The sequence below is a fragment of the Acanthopagrus latus genome, chromosome 9 (genome assembly GCF_904848185.1).
Source record: "Acanthopagrus latus isolate v.2019 chromosome 9, fAcaLat1.1, whole genome shotgun sequence".
Classification (NCBI taxonomy): domain Eukaryota; kingdom Metazoa; phylum Chordata; class Actinopteri; order Spariformes; family Sparidae; genus Acanthopagrus; species Acanthopagrus latus.
This window is the reverse complement of record NC_051047.1, coordinates 2871859-2887489: the sequence shown is the minus strand read 5'-3', so window position 1 is coordinate 2887489 and position 15631 is coordinate 2871859. Positions and strand designations below refer to the sequence as shown.

Below are 15631 nucleotides of genomic sequence, written 5' to 3'. Positions count from 1 at the left end.
TAATCACCCCTGTACTATATCCCCAGTCTTCAAACTGATCTTAGCCATTCTTGGAAGCTGTGTTCAGTCCTAGTCTGGTATCCAGCTGCGTTCACGCTAAGGCTGCTAAACTTGGTTAAGCTAAGGGCCGCTGCCCTTGGAGACCCCAGTATGGGTAAATTCTACACCTGCTGGATCCATGACTACCTAAGCGGCCAATTAGCCAACAGTAGCTTCACAGAGTCATATTTCAGATCAGAGCCGCTGTAAATCACCTCCTTATTGCAGGTCGCAGTCCAGGCAAACTCTTGTCAGCTAATGGGGCCACTAAGCCCATGGCTAACAGTTAATTAGCTAACAGCAGCTATTTGCTGTAGCCAAAGATAGCCACAACAAAGAGTGTTTTGAGCGGCAGTTGTACATTACTCTGCTGACTTTAAAATTTGGGTACTTAAATAATATGATATAATATAAATAAATTACACCTTCAATACTACTTCAGTAATATTAAAACATCACTACAGTTTGCATCAGATCTTTGGCTTTAGCCTTGAAGGAGATCATAAACTTGGTCAAACTGTAAGCCATATATCAAATATACCATATATATCAAAGGAAGCAGATGAAGATCTTTTTTTGGATAATTTTTTTTGACATTGTATTTTGTGCTTTTTGCTGATACTGGTGTAGAATCAGCAAAGAGAAAAACAATTGAAGAAAAAAAGAAAAGCTGACCTCCAAAACAGAGCATGCTCCTTCCAGACTGAGATTTTTGTAATGCCAGGTGGTCCTGCTCATGGAAAATGCATTTCATTTTCTTCATTTTAGGAACGCAAAATGAAATTTCCTCGTAGATGCTTTAAATGTGTACAGACTTTGCTGCCAAGCTTCCAGTTGATTTTACCCAGGACTGCTGATTTTGTTCAAGTCTTACTTAACTGTTGCTAAGAGTTATTTGTTTCATGTCTTTCTGCCTTTTTTGTACAGCCTTTTGTTTCCTCTTGTAGACATGTGTTCCATGTCTACAAGCACCTTATGCTGTCATGCCCATGCACTAATTTTAAAGCACTGAAGCACGCCCCATCTTTTTTTAACCAGTGGCATTGTTTTTTTTAGTTGTGTGAATGTGTTAGAGCTTGTTTGTATGTGTGTAGGGGATCAGGCAAGGTGAAAAGAAAGCCTTGTTGAAATCCATCAGAGATTCTCTTCATTATATGAGGGCAGATGGGCAGAGAGCCAGAGACCTGTTAACGGTGTGTGTGTCTGTCTGTGAGTGTGTGTGTGTGTGTTCAAGCCTGTGGTGAACAGGACTTTGATTGAAATGTCCCATCAACTCTGCTGTCCTTTACAATCATCTACACAGCATGAGGCCAACCCTTCAGCAACACCCAAGACACACAAGAATCCAGGTCACTGAGAAGAACCAGATTAATGCAGGAAAGCAGAGAATATGAATACATGGATGATATGAAGTTTCCTGGTTGGTATAATTAGGAACCCCATAACATTCAATTTTAAATAAATAAATCATAGATTATGAAAAAAATATTTTGTAGGACTTTGTGTAAAATATAAATAAACCAGCATTCTGTGAAATCAGGGAATATATTATTATAACTGACCACTTTATTACAGAATGTTCTTTCATCATTCATTTTTGTATGAATTTTGTACTTGAATTTTATTGGATATCATTTTTATGTTATTGTAGAAATCTCAAGTCTTTTTATTTCATAGTGGTGGTCTCCCCATAACACTAAGATCAGTCTCTAGTTAAGGTCCATTAACGCTTCTTTCTGAGCTGTCAACTGACTTTGTCCATATAAAACCAGCTTGGTGTTTGAGGGCTCTATCATAAGTCTGGCGCAAAGCAGCACACAGTGCAGGTGTCGTTACTAGTTTCAGACTTTCAGATGCAGTTGTCATTTTCACACCCAGCACCCACGTGGTGTAAATAACAAATGTGCTTGTGCCCACCTGTGCCCCCTGGACGTGTTGGTCTTAAAGTGAGGTTTGGTCAGACGGACTGATGGTGGATTTCTATCTTGAGGCAACGGAAAGCGACAGCGCCATGGACCAACAAAATTCTGGTCTAAAGGGGGGTACACACAGAAGGATTTTATACATTTTATAAATTTTTTATAAATTTTTATCTGTAGGGCCCCCACACATGAAGATTAAAAAATGAGCTTTATCGTACTGTGTGTGGTGTGCTCTGATATTCTTAGCACAGGACACCACACGCATAAAGATTATCTGTCTCAAGGCCGATCTAGAATCTAGTCCTCCGAGCCAGAAATATCGCGTGATCAAACGTGATCTACGGTAACTCTTCATAAACGGAAAAGAGCATAGACTGTATATAAAAAAAGAGTAAATAAACGTTTATTACGTTTATTTAATATTTGCATTAACCACCAGTATGACGGTTAACATTAGCGTGGACTTTAAACCCATTAAAAACATTAAAATGGCTAATTGAAACACCCCCATATGTTTTTACTTACGTCTTCTTCCGTGTTCCTCAGTCAGCTGGTTGGCTGCGTTGCGTTTCACGTCACATTTCACGGAGTAGTGACTCAGGAGTTGTCGGCTGTCCCCACATACATGAAGATTTTTCGTTGTAAATATTGAACAAGTTTAACAATTACGATTGTCGGCTGTGACCTGTTTCCGAGCAAATTATCGGGACAAATTGACTCTCAACACACCGCAGACCACAGGATAATTGTATAGGATAATCTTATAAGACAGAAGATCATTTTCCGTGGTCAGGAGGGGGTAAAATCTGAGCCAAATCAGCCCGATTATCATTATGTGTGTACCCCCTTAAAGTAAAAAGTACAGTTAGAGTTAGTTAGTTCAGGTGTTCAGTGCAGGAGCTCCTGGACCTCTGCTGTCACTTCACCCCAGGCTCCATCGCTGGGATTGGATCTCTTGGTCTCCTGCGTTGCCCCTGTTGTGTGCATGGAGCCTCCAGACTCTAGTTTGTGTATACAGTTGGTGCTATTCCTTACGTGCGGACTTTGTTTTGTTTGTTCCACTTTGTTAAGTGCTAAGATGATAAGAGGCCTTCATTGATTGAAATATCATCAATCAAAACTCTTCAGCTATCAAGAAGTACAGTTACACAGCACTGTGAAGTAATGGCCGAGGATTTGACACAGCAGCTTCAGAGAGACATCGCAGACTGCGAGTGTCTCTAACTGCAATTAGAAGAATTAGTATTTGTTATGTAGATAGATCATTTTGACCTGCTCATTTTGACCCTGTGTGTGCCCCCTGCTCTACAACGTCCTTGTTGTCAACACTCGTGTTTAGAATGCCACAAACCCTATAATATATTTTGAGGTTCCTCTGTTCTGTTGTGAAAATAGAACAAACATGTTTATTTTTAAACTGCATTATCATGTTATTTCAGTGAGGACTCGTAAATAACAAAAAAAAATGAATGTTACGAAAGCTGTTTATTTTTTGTTACGTGTTTCTGGATTTTAAATATATATATATATATATATATATATATATATATATATATATATATATATATATATATATATATATATATATATATATATCAGCCAATATATCGGAATATCGAATTGTTAAATCACCAAATATTTGTATCGGTATCGGCCTTAAAAATCCTTTTATCGGTCTGGCTCTAGTTAATATTTGCCAGGCCCTGATGCACCTGGTTCTTTAAGGGAATGGAAGAAGACACTGATTGGTTTGATTTATGTTCCACCCAAAACACAACCATGACTAATTCAGACTCTAAATACTACCTCTTTGTGCTGTTCACCGCACTTTGTGCCCAGATTATCCACCCTTTAACTAGCAAAATGGACTTGGACACACCCTAAACACGCTGGCGCACTGCGCTTAAGGCAATGTGCTTACACATCTAAATAGGGCCCTGAGTGCGTTTGGGGTAAAGCAAGCTTTTACAAAGATGGTGATCTAAGCCATAGAGTTGGTTCTTTGTTGCAAGTTGAAAAATGTGACTCTCTGAAATTCTCTGTGATTGTTACATTAAATGCCAATTAGGCCAAATACCCAGCAGAGCTGTCATTAACCTGGTTTTCTGTTGTTTTTGTTTGACAAAATCCACACAGTGAAACAATGATGTCAGCTGACTGTCTAAGCAGATGCTACCGGAGGAGATTTTGCTGTTTTCATATATTGTTTAGGTGTCTCACTGTGGACAAAATTTTCCACTGAAATGATCTATAAATGCTTGTGTGGATGCACTAAAACAGCATTTCAAGGTGAGCCCATGTTGAAGAAGTGTGTGTATGTAACGTCTTGGTGCCACATGAATATTGTGAAAGTGTCAAAAGCTTAGTCAGGACTTCTGTGAGGGTGTGATGTCACACTATACAGTCACCGCCTTCAGCCACACCCTCAGCACAGCTTGAGTTGCAAAAACACCTGGAGAGTTGATGTGAAAACAGAGTGGGCACTGCCTGCTTATACATCTGAGTGCTGACCAATCAGAGCAGACTTTGTGTTTTGGGAGGAAGGCCTCAAAGAGACAGGCACTAAAAAGAAGCATTCAGTCAGAGAGCGAATAGAGGAGCTGCAGCAATGGACAGTATGAGAAAAATGTGTATTTTGAACATTAAACCATGTAAAAATGTGTTAGTAGACACCCAAAATAAGATCATGAACCTGAAAATGAGCATAATCTGGGTCCATTGAGATGGCACTATATAGACACGCGAAACAAAAACGACATTACATAACATACATACACTTCTAATACAAATACAGGCAACTCGCTGACCCTCTTCCTCCTACACCCTGCCCTCAGCTGTTGCACAAGAAAAAAAAAACTGAATACAATGACCTGCAAAATAGATCCATTACATTCTGCAGAAGGAGCAATTGGAGCAGGTTGTCTGATTGTAAGTGCACATGTATTAAAGGCATAAGCAGGTTGTTTTTAGATGAGAAAATGAAGATGTCCTGAAGCAGCAGAAAGAGATAATGAAGTAATGTCAGAGAACGGGAACAGTTATTCTGGTCTGATGGAGCTTGTATTGGAATCACGTCTGTGTCTCGTGGCAGAAAATGTTCATATGTATATTCACACCCAACCATCATGTTGATGTTTGCACGTTATGGATACACACCCATCATCACGAACACATTATTACTCACAGACCACTTGAGTTTGCTCCGTTGCTGCAGAGATGTGAAGCTTTATGAAAGGTTACCGGCCTGAATGTTCCAGCTTATTGACCTTTTGTGATTTCTATCAGTCTGAGTTAATTGAAGTGCATTTGCAATGATTACAGTTGACGCGATTGATTGCAGTGGTTCGTTGTATAGTACAGAATCCATACTGTGCAGGACGTGACAAGCAATACCATGCGGAGGTACTGTGGGAATCAGAGTTATAATACCTTTTATTGGATGATTCAACCAAATACAATCAGTGGGCATGCACTGAAATATCTGCACACACATGCCACCCACAGACTCACAGACACTTCCAGTCACGGATATCAATTAATCATTCTGGTTTTGCACGACTCGCTCAAAGTGTTGATCAGATTTATTTATCCACCACGACTCTTTTTGCTGCTTCACACTGACTCCATTTCTTCCCCGGCACACTCTGTTTAACTTTCAATGAGCGTCATCAGTGCACAGTGACTGCGCAATTTAGTGCAAGAGACAGTAAATCAGGCTGTAAGATTTACACACACACACACACGCACTGGACTAGAGATTCCTTGGCATCTTTCACCTCTTTCAACATACTGTTCACAGCTTTAGTGACTTCAGAATGAGAGAGAGTTAGAGGCAAAAGTCAGCTAACATCAGGATTTGGAATAGCTTCATTTTCCCTTTCAACTGCGCAGAAGTGATATTTTACATTCATCCATTATTGGAAGTATTTATAAAAAAAAACAAAAACAGGGTTCTTGAATGTGAAAACTGCTACTTTAGTGTGATGTGGAAGCCAAAATCGTGTAAAACTAGAAATGTTTTTCAGTTGCATGTGTTCAGGTTGTTGAGTAGCAGAAGTGGAGGAAGATGCTGAAGCACCTTTGTCCACTGATACTACATACCTGTTTTATCTCTTGTTCCTCCTGTGCTCCTGACTTCATATTGATACAAAACAAATGGTTCAAGTTTCTGTCTGGGTTGTGTGTTGCGGCAACCCACCAAATAGACAGAGGTGAGCATGCTGCATGCAAACCATGCTTGTGTCTGCATATCTTTTGTTCATTGGCAGAGCAGCTGCAAGATAGCTCACCAGCCTGTTCACTGTGGTGGCCGAACAACTGGCTCGTAATCTGCCTCACTGGCTCTGTCACTGGCTTGCTGTTTTTACAAACCAACTATGAAAAAAGCATAAGCACAGCCTATTAATACTACATAGCCACTGAACATACAGATAGGATATGATAATAATAATAAGAGAGTTTTTTTCATAGCCCTGGTAACTTTAGTGTGCTGGACAACAAGAGAGAGGGAGATCAGTGGGACCAGGGCCGAGAGGGAGACCAGAGACACGGCCCAGATTTTACTGCTCAAAGCCTTTATGGCTATGGAGCTGTAAAGGAGCTCAGTGAGAGTTCTCATTTCAGTCTTGTTGTAGTCTTTTTTGGTCTCAAACATTTCTCATTTGTTTCTTCTAAAATTCCTTAGGAGCAGTAGGTGAGACTTGAGACTTTACCTCTTAAACCTTGCTCCTTTCCAGCACTGGGGAGACATTCTGAAACTTCATTGAGAGTTTGATGAGATCTCCTTTGAAACTTACAGCGAGCCCAAGTTGAGATTTTCTGCACCTGTTTCTCAGGAGAAACAATTGAGAAACAGGAGAAATCAGCCACAGCCTCACTTTGGTCTCACATAGATCTCATAGTTGTCTAGGAGAAATGAATGAGACACTACTGAGATCTCTTTTCCAATTTTGGTTTCCTCCGGGTGCAGTTGCAGAGAAGAGCGGCTCCGTAGGATGAGTGACCCTGTCAGTTCGGCCATTTTTCAGCCAGTAGACTTTTTTTTATTCCCTAATTTTGATCTGAGCATAAAAACTAAAACAGTACGACAAACAAATTTGTGATGAGTTTTTTCAAATGTACGATGAGTTTTTTTATTCACAGCCTAGTGTTTGCAGTTCTGATGCTAGAGGTTGCATGATATATAGAACATTCCAAGGCTTTAACTCATGTCCCGTACCCTTTGTGCCGAGCTCAACCTCAGGGACCCTTGACATGAACATGAGCTGTCAACCAAAAGAAGCGGTCTTGACATTGCTGACCTTAGATAGAACAGAGCCATTGTTAAGACATTAATAACATAAATGTGTTGTGACAACAGTCCTTTATGTTTAAAGGTCCCATATTATACTGTTTTTCATCAATTTTCATCAACACAGCTGTCAGAGGTCCAACAGCTCTGTATTCGATATGCATTGCCCCAAACCCATCCATGGTCCTGAATTTCAGCTGTCTAAAAGTTGCTCTACAGAGCTCTATTCAGAGCAGTCTGTTTCTGTGCCTGCACCTTTAAATGCTAATGAGCAATGCCTGTCAATGCCTACTTGGAGAGAACTCAGCCTCCAAACTCTTGGACACTGTTAGCATCGTCTCTGTCTCCAGTCTGCATATGTTTCCAGACTTTTTACTGTGACATCCAAGCTCCATCGTAATATTAGCAATATTAAACTCGCTTCAAACTCCATTGCATAGCGGACCGAAGCAGGGCTAACTAGACTTCACCAAACTCGTAGGCAACTATAAATTCTATTAAACCGTGGCAACGCTTTTCAGTGGCTCAGGTGCAGTTGCTGGGTCCCGTATGGTTGGGACTGATCCTTTTACGAGGGTCAGTGTCGAGGCAAAGCCAGCTTTGTACTGACCCTCGTTACTGAAGCAGTCCAATTTGAAGCGATTAGCACACACACACAAGCTAACACGAACTGTAGCCGGCACGTTGTCTTAGAATATGAAACGCAACCACTGTCTCATGTTGTTCTGTAGCTGGGACAGAATATAGGCACTAATGTTGATTTTTACAACCAACAACAGAGTAATTTGCATGTCTAGCTTTGAGTGACGACATTGTGAAACACTGCTGGACACACCGAACTTCACCTCAGGGATGGACGCTAGAGGTAAGATCTTTAGCCCGAGCCCGAGCCCGACCCGGCCCGAAATTCGGGTCGGGTCGGGCCTAAAATGTCAATCATTACGTTCGGGTCGGGTCGGGCTCGGGCTTCTCTCTCGCTGACTTTTTTTTTAATAAATATATGTTTATAAAAATGTATACTAAAACGATGTGTGGATACTAAACTAAGGAATACTTGTTGTAAATAAATAATTTGGATAAAACAGAGAAGGCGGCGCTGTAAGGTAATTGCTATATAACTACTACTAAACAGGAGGCGCAGAGCAAGAGCACGCTTTGCGCACGGCTTTGCGGACATTTCGTGAACGTAATCTTGAAATTTCGGGTTTGCTTCGGGCTCGGGCCTGCAAATCAAGTTAATTGGTCGGGCTCGGGCTGGGTCGGGCTTTAATGCCTGCGGGCCTGGGTCGGGTCGGGCTGGATTTTTTAGGCCCGATCTTACCTCTAATGGACGCCCCCCTCTCAGATATCTCCTATCACTGCGCAGAGGAGGTCGGTCTATGATAATGACTCCTTTTGTTACGTAACGAAAGGAGCAGATTCTGAACAGCCTGTAGGAGCTCCGTGTTACCAGTGGGTGGGCTGCAGAGACCATGCAGGAATCACTTGTTTTCCTCATTCTGGGAGTTGACAGGCTCAGGGAGGACCAGCTTATATATGTAGAGACCAGAGAAAACGTGTTTTTTATGATATGGGACCTTTTAAGTTTCATGTCTATGGAGCCCCAAAAATGATAAAAGTATTAAGAGATTATTAATGTGTGTACAGCTGAATACATCAATCAAGCTATTCTTAGTTAATATGAATGGGTTCACAATTAAAATGAAGTTTAAATTCCTGTCATTAGTATGTACCATGCCATAAATGCCTCTGTGTGCGTGCGTGTGTGTGTGTGTGTGTGTGTGTGTGTGTGTGTTGGCACAGGTCTGGGCCGCTGTGCTGACTGTGATACACAGCGGCCCGTCTTTTGCTGTGGATTAGTGGCTGTAAGACTATGGATGTGGGCGGCAGCACAGTAATCTATTGTGGTAATCTTCTGCCAATGTGCTGAGGGATCATTAGCTAGATCATAGGATCAGATTTGGGGCTGGATTTATGCAACTGCCAGGTGCTGGTCTGGTGTGTTCAGCAGGCTGTGTGTGAGAGCATTGAGAGCAAGGTTAACAAGTTGCATAAACAAGCCTGTCAATGGATGGAAACACTAAGGCAGAGTGCAGGCACAATGTAGGGATTGATCAACGAGTGTATGTGTGTGAGTTTAGTCACAGTTGTAAACGGTGGTTACAGTGTCTGTGTTACAGCTGCTGAAGGTCACTGTGCAGGACAGGCCAGTGTGGCTCACTGGATATAGACTGTTGGTATAAGCCTGCCCGAGGTATCTGCATCCCTTTTGGTATCTGCATGTTGCTGCTTTCAAATCCTCCATCACTACGGGACACAACAGCTACCTCGGAGCCACCAACCTGCACGCTGAAGATGACAAACCTACCCTAACACTAACCTGGTCACTTCTCGTCCTCGGCTGTTATTTTTCGGTGACCTCATCTCATGAGTTTATCCGAGAGTCAACCTCCTCAGCCTTTTCAGAGCACCCCACACCTGTCCTTTTTGTTTTTCTAACTGTAGTGTTGAGACTGATGATCAGACAGCTGAGTCTGCCAAGCAGACTTCCCAGCCACGTGAGCTTCACAGCCCCTGTTACTGCTTGGCTGTTTATGTCCAACGCTGACCAACGTCTGGCCACAAAACTTCTTCCACCAGAAGGGTTTCAAACGTGGTCTGTCCCTTATTTCGTGTTTTCTTGTGAGAAGACCTTATCGTGATGCCTCACTAATATGACTCTACTTTAACCGTATTTATACAGTGTAATGACATATTGAATTCCACGTGAGAGCCAGTTTCTGCTGTATTGTTTGGCTCTGGCTGTGTGCATGCTGTATAGCTGCTACTGAGTGAAGAGACAGCTGCTGTAAACACTTCATGTGCTGTCTCAGCTTGTTCAATACAATGACCTATTGTTGTCTAACCATTTATTCTGCTTTTGCTCTTCTGTGTTGCCACTTGTTGCATCTCAGTCCTCTTTTCATCTCCCATCTGTCATATATTCTGTCATTCAGTTCGCTCCTTTTCGCTGTATTTTTTTATTTGTAGCCATGTGTTCTGTTTTGTCTGTTTTTTTCCACCTCCACTTCAGAAATCCTTTCATTTTTAACTTCTCTTAAATTGTCTTGTCTGACCTTTCTTGTGTCTCCTGTCTTTTCCTTTCAGCGTTTCCTCTTCAGCATCTCTCCATCTGTGCTGAGATTTTTCCCTCACAGCAACTCAGTGATGGAGAGAATGATCACATCTGAGCTAACGAGAGCGTAGAAGTAAAACAAGCCGGGGAGAGGGAGATGAGGCTTAAAGCAGGCTGTGGATTATAACTGATAGATGCCCTTTTAGGCCAAGCAGAACACTGCATTAAAGGCTTTATGAGGACGTGGTATATCATAGTTTCTTGGATGGCATCGTGTGTCATGCACTGAGATGTCAAAGTGACAGTGGAAACATTCACATAATGCAGTGCACGTACATGCACACACTGGATTAGTAATGACAGCCACGGCAACGTCAGTGTTCCCAAATGTCCATGCTGCCCCAAAGCATCACTAACATCCATGGCCGCCCCCGCCTGCTCTGTCCACCTAAATACCCGCTGACCTGCTTTCTCTAAGCTCGTCTGTCCAGCCTCCTCGCTGACCAACTTAATAGAAAAGACATTTTGTGGGACAGTTTTGTGAAAAAAGATAAATAAGCAAACAGCCTTTACTGGAAAGTCTGACCTTACCATCAGTGTGCTGGGAGCTGTGGGATTATTGGAATTGGAAATCAATACATGTTTGTGTTGTGAATGGGACAAGGCAACTATTTTCAGCTCACCCCCCCGTCTGTCTCTGAGGTGTCACTGTTGGCCTATCCTTCTATCGTGTGTGATGTATACTGAACTCACTGTTTTTTGTTTCTTGTTTTTTGTGCCATCAAATACACCAGACTTGAAAAGTGTTCTCAACACAAGGTCCAACTTGTTACTTCCCAAAGCTGTCAGGCGCATCTCGTAGTCATCCCCAGCTGATGATCACCACGGTTAAACTTAACCGCCCATTTCAGCTTCAATACGTCCTGTTCAGAATTTTAAAAATGCCTTTGAACTCTCACACACACCAACGCGGCATTTTTCACTGATTCTTGTGGGGTTTAGAGGACTTAACTTGAAAATACCAACACCGTTGTTCTGAACACTGCAGGAATAAGCCTGGATCGGTCAATGAAACTACTGTTGATGTTTTTTAACAACTTTAAAAAAGTGTATGTTGTGTTAAGTTTCTCACGATCAGTTTTACCAATGTTTTATGTCTCCACGCTTCTGAAAAAATGAGTGTGTAGATAATGCAATATCATTATTAATCATGATGGTTTTTCAACATATACAAATGTAATGTCAGTGAGGCTGGTTGAATTGATACAACAGAAAGAGGATGTAAAACAACAATTACAGACAAAGTGAAGAAAAGGTGGAGAGGTTGATGATAAAATCCCTCATAAATTGTTTCATGAAAGAAATAAAATAATGTTGGCGCAAAGGTTATTTTCTAAAAATGTTTCAAGATGCAACTTCTTCCTTAGTACAGTTTATATAAATATTTGGAGCAATATTTTGTATTTATCATTATTAAGAGTTGTTAAACATTTCCAAGTCCAAAATAATGAACACACATGCAAACATTCTCATCAGGGTCTACTGTGTATTGTGCTAATTAGCTGCTGTTAGCATGCTAAACAAAGATGGTGACCATGATAAAGACTGCACTTGCTAATCATCAGCATGTTAGCTTGCAAACTATCATTTAGCCTAAAGCCTGGTTTTAAAATCAGACCTTTTTCTGCTTTGTTTAGATTTAATAAAAGCTATGGATCATACAGACAGTATCAGCCATTTCAGCAAGTCCCTATAGCATGATGAAGTCCACTTAGGCAGGAGGTTGGGGATGGGTGAAGACTTTAACATATGAGAATGCTGTTTGTTTCCTGTTTTCAAGCATTAGTCAGCATGTTTTTTTTAAGCATGAATCATGAAATGATCATTTGTGAATCGATCATGAAGTGTTTATTATTGTTACCGAGACGACAGAGGTCCTCTAACCTTAACAAAGTAATGATTTCAAACCGCGACACTTTCCTGTAACAAATAGTGTATTTTAACCAGACCCATGATTTTTCCTGAAACCTGACCAAGCCTTAATGAACCACAGCTCCGCCACATCACTAAACTGATTTATTTCTGAAAGGTTTTTGGAGGGGGCAGGCAAATAATATCACCCTGCTGTTAGTGCCATCACATCAGAAAATACTGACATGTGTCATTCCCCATTGTTTCTCCCGACGCTCCACACCTACCAGAGTCTCACAATCTTTTTCATGTGTTGCTGCCTGTTGTGCAGATTCTCATCTACAACCAGTCCCTTCCTGATCTTTAAGATCCTGGGAGTGAGGAAGCGGAGCTGAGGCCTGAAATCATGTTTAGAGGACTTTGTGAGAACATTTAAAGCCTGAAATGTAGCTCCCTCATTGGATCTTGTGTCACCACAGTGTGCGTTCAGCTGTGATACTGTCACCTTTGCTTCCCGGGAGAGTGAAAGGAGGCCTAACAGTCATGTAATGAAGTCACACACAGGATATGTACCACCAACAGTGTGTGTGTGTGTGGGCGTGTGTGTGGGATTTTCAGTGTAGAAGTAAAGTAAAGACAGAATGGTCCCTGTTTACCTGTAGTCTCACAATAGGTAAGCTTTGAACAAGAGAAGCTTCAGCAGGCTGCCACAGCTTGTTATTAAACTGTGATTCACTGCTTACCTTTGCCCATCTCATAGAAATGAAATTAATAATTGATTAGTGTCCGATATGTAACCACAGATTGTTGCTCTTGAGGCTGAGTGAGCCCGTAAAAGGATCCACCGGGAGTCTGGAAACCTGGTTTTCCAGCCCAAGCTCAGGTTGCCCTCAATGCCTTCATGTTCATTATAGATGATGATGTCAGGTTACTGCTCTGTCTGTATGTCTTTCACACGGCTCGCCACACACTCAATACTTCACGCACAATATTACGTTTCACACAAGCTGAAATGTTATACAAAGCATACAGTATGACAGACGATCAATGTATATGAACAATCTGTCTGTCCAGCTTCATGTGTACAATATAAGACTAAAGATAGCAGCATGATGGGAGAAAAAGTATTCATTTTAAAAAAAAATCTCATTAAAAATTGCCGTCACAATGCCATGTTTTACTATGCGGTTCAATAAAGTGTTCTGGGTATTAGGACACAAAGCTGAAAAATCACAGATGTTCGGAAATCTGGACGCATTTTCATCACATATCAGCTCAATCTGTCTGTCTGTGATTGGTAGTGGAGATTTGCCACAACCAGATCCTCTTTGTACTTCAGAGGATGTGGATGGAACCTGTTTCCACAGTGTAGTGAGAGAAGAATAGAGTTAAAAGATGGAAATAGAAAGTGTGACTAATGATTATGTTTGTGTTTGGACCTGGGGATCCTGGGCTCCCTTTATCAGCTCAAAAACATTCTAAACATTGTTTTATCAACCTGGGCCTGTATTCACAAAGACTTTTATCTTAGCGTTAGGAGTACTCTAACTAAAAGTTTTTATGTAGTTTGTTTTTTTTTTAAATTATTTTTTGGCCTTTTCTGGCTTTATTGATAGTACAGCTTGAAGAGTGCAACAGGAAACAGGGTAAGAGAGGGGGAGTGACACGCAGCGGGGGGAGACCCGGGCCTGGAGTCGAACCTGGGTCTGCTGCAGAGCCTTGGCACATGGGTCGCGCGCTACCAACCGAGCTAAGCGGCACCCCAGGACTTGTATCTTAAAAGTAATTCACAAAGCCACTGAGACCTACTGTTAGTTATGAAAACATTGAACTCCTAAACTAGAAGTAACCCTCTGTTGCTATGGATGACATCATTTTATAAGGACACACTTAGAAGTGGTGACAACGGTGATTGGTTGTTGAGTGACAGGGCAGCCCATTTTTTGGGTGCAAAATTCAGGAGGCTCATCAGAAAAGCGAAATCTCGAAAGATGATTAGATGGATTACATGCATGGCAGCATGTGGTAAGGAACATTTTTCCATCTTTCAACAGGCTCACCAGTTATTATATTAAAAATATCCATATCTAACCATTGTGCTGCTCCAGCAGGGGCTCCGGTGTGATCGACCTGGGGCATAATGTCAGTAAATTCAAATTAAAACACAGACTTCGCTTATCCCGTGCGAATGCGCTGCATGAAACACAGATGTAGTGAGGTAATTTCTAAATCACTTGAGGTCCCCAGGTAATACTAGTCCCGTGCGAAGAGCTGCATTTTCCCCGTAGCCAAATACCGGAGTGTTGCCAAACATTTTAACTCCAGCGTTATTGGATTGTTTCAGCTGGTTGGGGACGTTATTGCGTCCCTCACCAACTCAACCACAACTTCAGTCCCTTTGCGGTCCATCCAAACATCGTTTTAATATCTCCCTGTCATTTAGTGTCTCCAACACATTTGGCTGTGACTAGGTCTTAGCGAGTTAGGAGTCCTCTAGACTATCTCTAAGGTCTCCCAGACTTAGGTGCTACTTTTAAGCTTAAAATGTTTTGTGAATAACTCTTATTTTTAAAAATTAAGAGTCCTTAAGTTACGACTGACACGCCCATTATTTTTAGGAGTTGCTCCTAAATTCGCCTGTTAGGAGCTACTTTTAGCCTTAACATTCTTTGTGAATACGGGCCCTGATGCTTTGAGTGCTTAGGGCCTTGATTTTGCATTGATGACCCCTACAGGAAATGGAGTGGGAGGTCCATGATTTTCTACTTATGTAGAGACCCAAGCTGTAAAACCTAGTTATATAACTTATTGTTATATGCTGTATATCTGTATTATAATACATCAATGTTACGGTAGTAGTAGGGGTAGTAGTAGTACTTGTAGTAATATGTAGTAGTGGTGCAGTGTATTATTATTATTTGTAATGTTGTTGTTATTTTCAGTATTGTTTTAAATATTCAGCAGTAGGGTCTGTGGACCCCAGACAGTGAAGAAGTAAAGCCCTTGTCTACATATTAGTAAGAGCAAAACATTTCAGTATTATAACCCGTGCTTCCATGTTCAAGGCCATTTAACTATGAAGCAATTTTAGATATTGAAGATGAAAAAAACCTTTACTGCAAATACACCTAAATCTGTACATTAGGCGGTAGGGGAAAGGACAGCACGCAGGAGACAGGGCCCACTCTCTGCATTCAGCCCAGCGTATAATTACTGCTGTCATTTACTGCTGTCATTTCAGAAGGACTATTGCAGCTCATTACAAATCAGTGAACAGCTATCATCAGGGCCCTCGGTAAAAATCACATGCTGTAGCGCAAATGAAAGCTAACATCGACATTTGCTCACCGAGCA

General features: G+C 41.4%; 1 protein-coding gene across 1 annotated transcript in view; it reads left to right on the top strand.

Moving 5' to 3' along the window:
* plcl1 (phospholipase C like 1) overlaps nucleotides 1-15631 on the top strand; it is a 104039-nt gene that overhangs the window by 53575 nt on the left and 34833 nt on the right. The gene's annotated exons all lie outside the window — the stretch shown is intronic.